The following is a 6,288-nucleotide window of genomic DNA, read 5'->3' as shown; positions in this document are numbered from 1 at the left end:
GGGCTGAGCACGGACCTCTTTCCGTTCCCGCAGAGCCTCAGACAGCCTTTCTGGCCGAGCCTTTGCTCCCGCCCTGTCGGCTTCTCCCGCGTCGCGGGTTCGCTGTGGCGCCAGCGCCCCTCCGACGCTAGATTCCTCCGCTCTGCCTCACGAAGTCCCGTGGCGTTGGGGCCAGAGGGCGCCCGAGAGGTTCCAGAGCTCACCCCTCCTCTGTTCTGAGGAGCCAGTGAGCGGGCGCGGGGCGCGTACAGCGAGCGGGGGCCTCGCCCGCGCCCATCGCCGTGCTGGAGCTCCCAGAAGGACAGGTGGTGACCTCACCCCCGGCCGCCTCTGCCGGTTCCCCTCGGCCGCGCTGACCGGGCTCCGGCTGGAAGGCCGGGCTGCTAGGTCCGAGGAAGGGCAGGGAGCGGGCCGGGGAGCCGCCGCCTCGCCCTCCCTCCCCCTGTGCCTGCCCTGCAGGACCCGGCGCAGGGCTGCCAGAGCTCCGGGTCTTTTCAAGAGAAGCAGGAAATTAATTTTTTTAAAATGTGAACTCGTAATTTAAAAATGTTAGTAACCAAAACAATTTTGAATATCATTTTAGAAAAAAAAAAAAAAAAAGCCATGCTCAGCTTGCGGGCTGCCCGGGCACAACCTGTGCGTGATGGCGCTTGTTCCCTCGAGGGGCTCACCGCCCGCCAGACTGTGAGCTTCTCCCCGCCTCTGAAAGACCACAGGAGGGGCAGGGCGCAGCGGGGGTGGCACTGAGAGTTGAGGGCTGCGAGGCCACGAGGAAGAAAGCATCCAGATTTCCAGGAAGAAAGTAAACAGACGAAGACCAACGCATGGCTATGAAAAATGCCAAAGAGACATTCTGCCTGGGACCGCAGAGGGGCCTTCCCCCCGGGCCCGCTGGGTCACCGTGCTGCCAGAGCCTCCAGCTCCACGTGGGGCCCAGGGGGAAATGGGCCCCGGAGGGCTGAGTGGGGCAGGGAGGGAGGGTTGCTTGGAGGCGGTGGGAAGCAGCTCAGCTTGGTTGCTGAGAAGTGAATCACATTTCCATGTGATGGGTGCAGTTCACACTTTGTAAGGGAACAGGGAGCAACTGGAGCCTGACTTTTCTAAATATACCATGCAAGCCAACAGCCGCCTGGCTCTGATTTGAGATTCCTGACAGGAGGCTGGGTGAGCCCTTGGATTGCACTGTGCAGCCTGTGTCCCAGGCTGGGCTCCTCCCAGGGGGGGAGAGGGGCTGATGCTGGGAGCTGGGACTTCCAGAAGGAGCCCACTGACTTCCCTTCCTGTGTAACTACGCGTAGGGACTCTGGGAAACCTTCACAGGCCCAGGTTAAGCCGTACAACCGCAGGACTTCTGTGGCCAGAGGGGGCCACTTGAACCCCACTGCAGACTTTCCTCCCCGCTTCACCAAGCTGCCTGGCACAGAGACCCCTAGTTGTGTCCTCCAAGCTTCCAGGGATAGGCAGTCTCCAGGACACCCTCCCCAGGGAGGGCCAGTCTCCCCTTATTCTCTGATCTCTTTGAAAGTCTATACCTGAAATCACAGTGTGGACCACTGAACCTCTGCCTTCCTGGGTAGGAAGCCCGGCTTCCTGGAGGAGCGTGACATCCTCTGATTGCTCTCCCAGAAGTGCCCTGCAGGGCTGTCCTGCTGGCTGGGGGTAGCGAATGCCACTGACCACCTGTGTCCCTTTCTCTTCTTGGCATCAGTTTCCAACTCTGGACAAGTGGAGGCTGGAGGTGACAATGCTGGTCTGAGGTCCCATAGAGATCGGAGAAGTCCTAGTTCCCTGGTGTGCAATGTGGGGGTGGTGGATGGTATTTAGTGACAGTCTTGCAGGGAGCAGGTGGGGTTGCTCACCTCCTTCTTACCTTGCATAGGGAAAGGAGCAGCGCCAAGCTGCTGGTAGGCTGTGATCGATGCCTGAGCTTTCATCGACAGTTGGGGCTTGATTAGCTGTCCTGAGGCGGGGGAGAAGTGGCAGAGACCATCAAAGAAATGGAGGCTGGAGGCTGGAGGCTGTGGCCAGAGACGCCCATGGGTGCACAGTGTTGGCTCGGCCTGGCCCAGACTGGGGAGGGTTCTAGTCCTGGGCTGCCATAGTTACGCAGCCACCAGGCCTGCGGGAATTCCTTGCCCCCAGACTCTCAGCTGTCAGCAGCTTTGCTAATGGGAAGTGCCCCGGGCAGAGGCTGGGGCTTGGGAAAGTTCGGAGCACGGTCCAACCCGTGCTTGGGCTGCAGGCTCTCCGCAGGATGCTGCAGTCTGGAAGAGAGGAGGTGGAACCGTCCTCAGACTGGGCTTCTGCAAGCGCGAGGGCCAAGTGTGCCCTGATGGTATAGGGAGAGCTGAACATCTCAAAGAAGCTGCCACCTGTGCCCTTTGCAAAGCTGTCTGGGTGGGGCCCCACATAACATTCACCCTAATTGAACCCGCTGCCCCCCACCTACGTTCCTGTGTTCCAGGGAATAGGGAGGAAGCATGGTGGAGGGAGAACACTGTGGGCTGTCGGGCTCTGTGGGATCAGGACCAAGTCCTGTGTCCATTACTCCTCAGAGAGGCCATGCCTGGGTTCAAGGCAGTGGGGCCAGCGTCTGCCTACACATCGCCTTTCCAAGTTCCTTCAAAGAACTTCGAGTACCTCGGGGCGCCTAGGTGGCGAGGCTAGTTAAGTGTTTGGCTCTTGGTCTTGGCTCAGGCTGCGATCTCAGGGTTGTGGTCTCAGGGTCGTGAGCTTGAACTTGGCGTTGGGCTCCGCACTCAGCATGGAGTTGGCTTGAGATTCTGTCTCCCTGCCCCTCCCCCTCCACTGGCGTGTGCGCGCATGCGTTCTCTCTCTCAAAACAAAACAAAAAACCCAAAAAACTTACAGTCTCTGAAACCACCCTATTTAATATCTTGTTTGTAGGTAGGGTCACCTGGCTGGCTCAGGCGGTGGATCTCGGGGTCATGAGTTCAAGCCCCACACTGGGTGCAGAGCTTACTTAAAAAAAAAAAAAATAATTGTTTAAGTTTCCTGCAGGTGTCCTAAACCCCAGTGGAAGGCTAGGACTGAGACTACGGTGGTACATGGGCTTGGGAGGAGTCCCTACCCTTGTGGAGCTTACAGCCCGGAGGTGAGAGGAGGTGGCAGTAAGACCATGAGGGGTAAATCTGGGCCCCATCAGTGATTTGGCAAATAAAAATATTGCCTGAGACATACTTATACCAATAAGAGTATCACTGTTATCTGAAATTCTAATTTATTATTTTTATTTTTTAAAGATTTATTTATTTAGAGAGTGCACGTGAGCGTGAGTTGGGGGAGGGGTGGAGAGAGAGAGTGAGAGGGAGAGAATCTCAAGCAGACTCCCCACTGAGCACAGAACCTGACTCGGCACTTGATCCCAGGACCCTGATATCATGACTTGAGCTGAAATCAAGAGCTGGAGCCTCAACCGAGTCCCCTAGGCGCCCCTGAAATTCTAATTTTTCTTCTGGCACCTGTGGCACCGTGGGAGCACCCAGGAGGAGTACCAGAGCCAGTCCTAGGGCCTCAGGGCAGGTACTTCCCGGAGGACCAGCAGGAATTAGCCAGGTAGAGAAGGAAAGGGCCTCCCGGGCACAGGGAATGTGGTGTACAAAGGCCATGAGGTGGGAGTCAAGGGCCCGGAGGGCCCAGTCACCTTTTGTGGAACGTAGGGCATGGAGAGGCTGGACACATCAGCAGACACGAGTCCGAGAAGGTCTCTGGATCAAGCTCAGTGGTCTGGACTCCACACCAGGAGCAACAGAGAGTTACTGAAGGATTCAACAGCGAACAACATGATAATATTCGCATTCTAAAGAGGCTATTCTGACGTTCTGTGGAGAATGGCTTTGGGGGAGGGTAAGAGTGGGAGTGGAGAGCCAGGTAGGAGGCCGGTGTCCAGAGGAGAGGGTGGTGGCTTGGATGAGACATGAGGCAGTGGAGGAGGGAAGTTGATAGATTCATCTGATCCTCGGGAGGTAGAGTCAATAGGATTTAGCAACTGATTATAATTAACTGAGGGCCAGTGAGGGAGCAGAAGAGGAAAAGGACTCCTAAGTTCTTGGTTTGAGCGACAGGTGGTGGGGTGCCAGTCATCGAGGCAGGGCTGACTAGCAGGTGGGAGGAGGAGGAGGTTTGTGGCAGGGGGAGCAGAGGATGATGAGTTCTGTTTGGATGGGTTGAGCTCAGGGTGCTTATGGGATGTCGGAGTAAAGATGACTGGTAGGGCCCTGAAATGGGGACAGGCTCACATCAGAGGGAGCTTGAAACCATGGCGGCGATGCTCCTCCTCTCTAGCTCCTGCTTCAGATGCTGGAGGGGCATGGCCGGGCAGGGACAGGTAAACTGGAGTCTCTGGCAGGTGGCATTGGGGCCTGAGCTCCATCCAGTGGGGCAGCCCTCCTTGTTTTTTGCCGATGCCCAAAGTATGGGAATGTGGACTCCTGCTGCCCCATCTTCTGTTTTCTCATAGATGACTTACATGACATCTATCAATTTTAAGGTGTTGGCAACTGATTCCATTTTTAAAAAATGACATGGGCCAAACAGAACATGTCCAAGGGCCAGGTTTGCTCCAGGGCCCTTGAACTGAAGTGAGGAGTTAGGGTAGAACCCTCAAGATCAGGAACCCCGTAGGGCAATGTTCTGCAAAATATGCCCTGAGTCACCCTTGGGACTTGCGTAAGAATGGACCATCAACCTTTGTCTCCAGTGATTCAGACTTGATAGGTCTGAAGGAGCCCAGGACTCTGATCTTGTCAAGCACCCCAAGTGGTTCCTGAGGCACTCAAGTTTGAGAACCTCGGAGCCAGAGGTAGCCGGGGAGACAGAGCCAGGCTGGTCACAGAGGCAGGAGAAAACCAGAGGAGGAGGGTGTCCAGAGCAGAGATGGTTTCAAGAATGATGGTGGCTTCCTGGGAATGGTTCCTAGGTCCGTCCTCCTTCTGCCTCCCCTGCCCCCCCCCCCCACGTTTTGGCTCCTCCCCAAGGAAGAGATAGATAGCTGGGGAAGCTACATTTGCTAGGGAGAGTGGACGAGTCAGTGGGCATAAGGGATCCATATGCAGGGGTGTGGGTCCCTCCTCTGGCTCCTCAAGCTGTAAGTGGTAAGCCGTCCTTTCCCGCCTGGCCTCCACCAGCCTAAGCCAGCCTGCTGCCAAGCGTGGTGGCATGTGCACTCAACTTTGAGTGTTTCTTTCCTGGAGCTTCTGGGGGATTGGGTCAGCTTCTCTCCCTGTCCCAGTGGGGAGACGGAAGTCCGGGGTGGAGAAAAATGAGATGAGTTGGGTGGCAGGTGAGTTGAGTGGGGTGGCAGGTGAGTTGAGCGGGCCTCGCAAATTCCTTCAGTCCCAGCTACTTACCACCTCTTGCTAGTTTAGGAAGCAGGATGTTCTGTGAGGTCTGCCCAGCTTCCCAGAATGCTCTCCTGGGGCTCACGCCAGTTAACCAGTACATTTTTTGTTGGCTATTTGGTAATTGTTTCTTTTGCCTACACGTTCATTAGGGATGCATGAAGGAGAAATGAGTTCAGGCCCAGGATATGGTACCGCTGGACCCCCCAGTCTACCCCAAAACCATACCATCATTTCTAACATCCAGCATTATGGCACCCCAATTTCAACCAAAAGACAAGGACTAAAAAGCACGCATTGGGATTCATAACAAGGTCACAAATGACCATGAACGGAGCTGTGCCATTGGCATAGTAGGAAGCACCAGGCACTAATGAGATGGAAAGGGAGTGGGAGGTGAGAGAGAAGTGTTTATGGCCAACCCTTCCAGGGAACAGGAGGAGGGAGAAGGGTAGCAGTGGAGTGCATGGGGGTCAAGGCCAAGATGGGGAAGCAGTTGATGGGAATTGCTGGCAAAGAGGAAGCACAGGGAGGGCTAAAGTCAGGTCCCTGAGGAGGGCAGGGAGGAAGTTGGAAACACCCAGAGCACGAGGGAGGTGTTAGCTTTGGTTAGGTTACCCCTTCCATTCTAACAGTAGGACAAGAAGAGTCCTCTTGCGGGGCGCCTGGGTGGCTCAGTTGGTTGAGCATTTGTCTTCGGCTCAGGTCATGATCTCCCAGTCCTGGGATCCAGCCCCTAGTCAGGATCCCCATATCGGTAGCCCACTTCTCCCTCTCCCTCTGCCCCCCCCATTCTTGCTCACTCTCTCTCTCTCTCACAAATAAATAAAATCTTTAAAAAAAAAAGTCCTCTTGTATAGGCAAGTTTATAAATTTGGTGAAGAAAGTTGCAGGAGTTGCTGCCTGATGGCTGTTTTCTCTGTGACAT

This window comes from Ursus arctos, unplaced genomic scaffold, assembly GCF_023065955.2.
Source record: "Ursus arctos isolate Adak ecotype North America unplaced genomic scaffold, UrsArc2.0 scaffold_4, whole genome shotgun sequence".
Classification (NCBI taxonomy): domain Eukaryota; kingdom Metazoa; phylum Chordata; class Mammalia; order Carnivora; family Ursidae; genus Ursus; species Ursus arctos.
The sequence above is the reverse complement of the archived record's forward strand: the minus strand, read 5'-3'. Positions refer to the sequence as shown.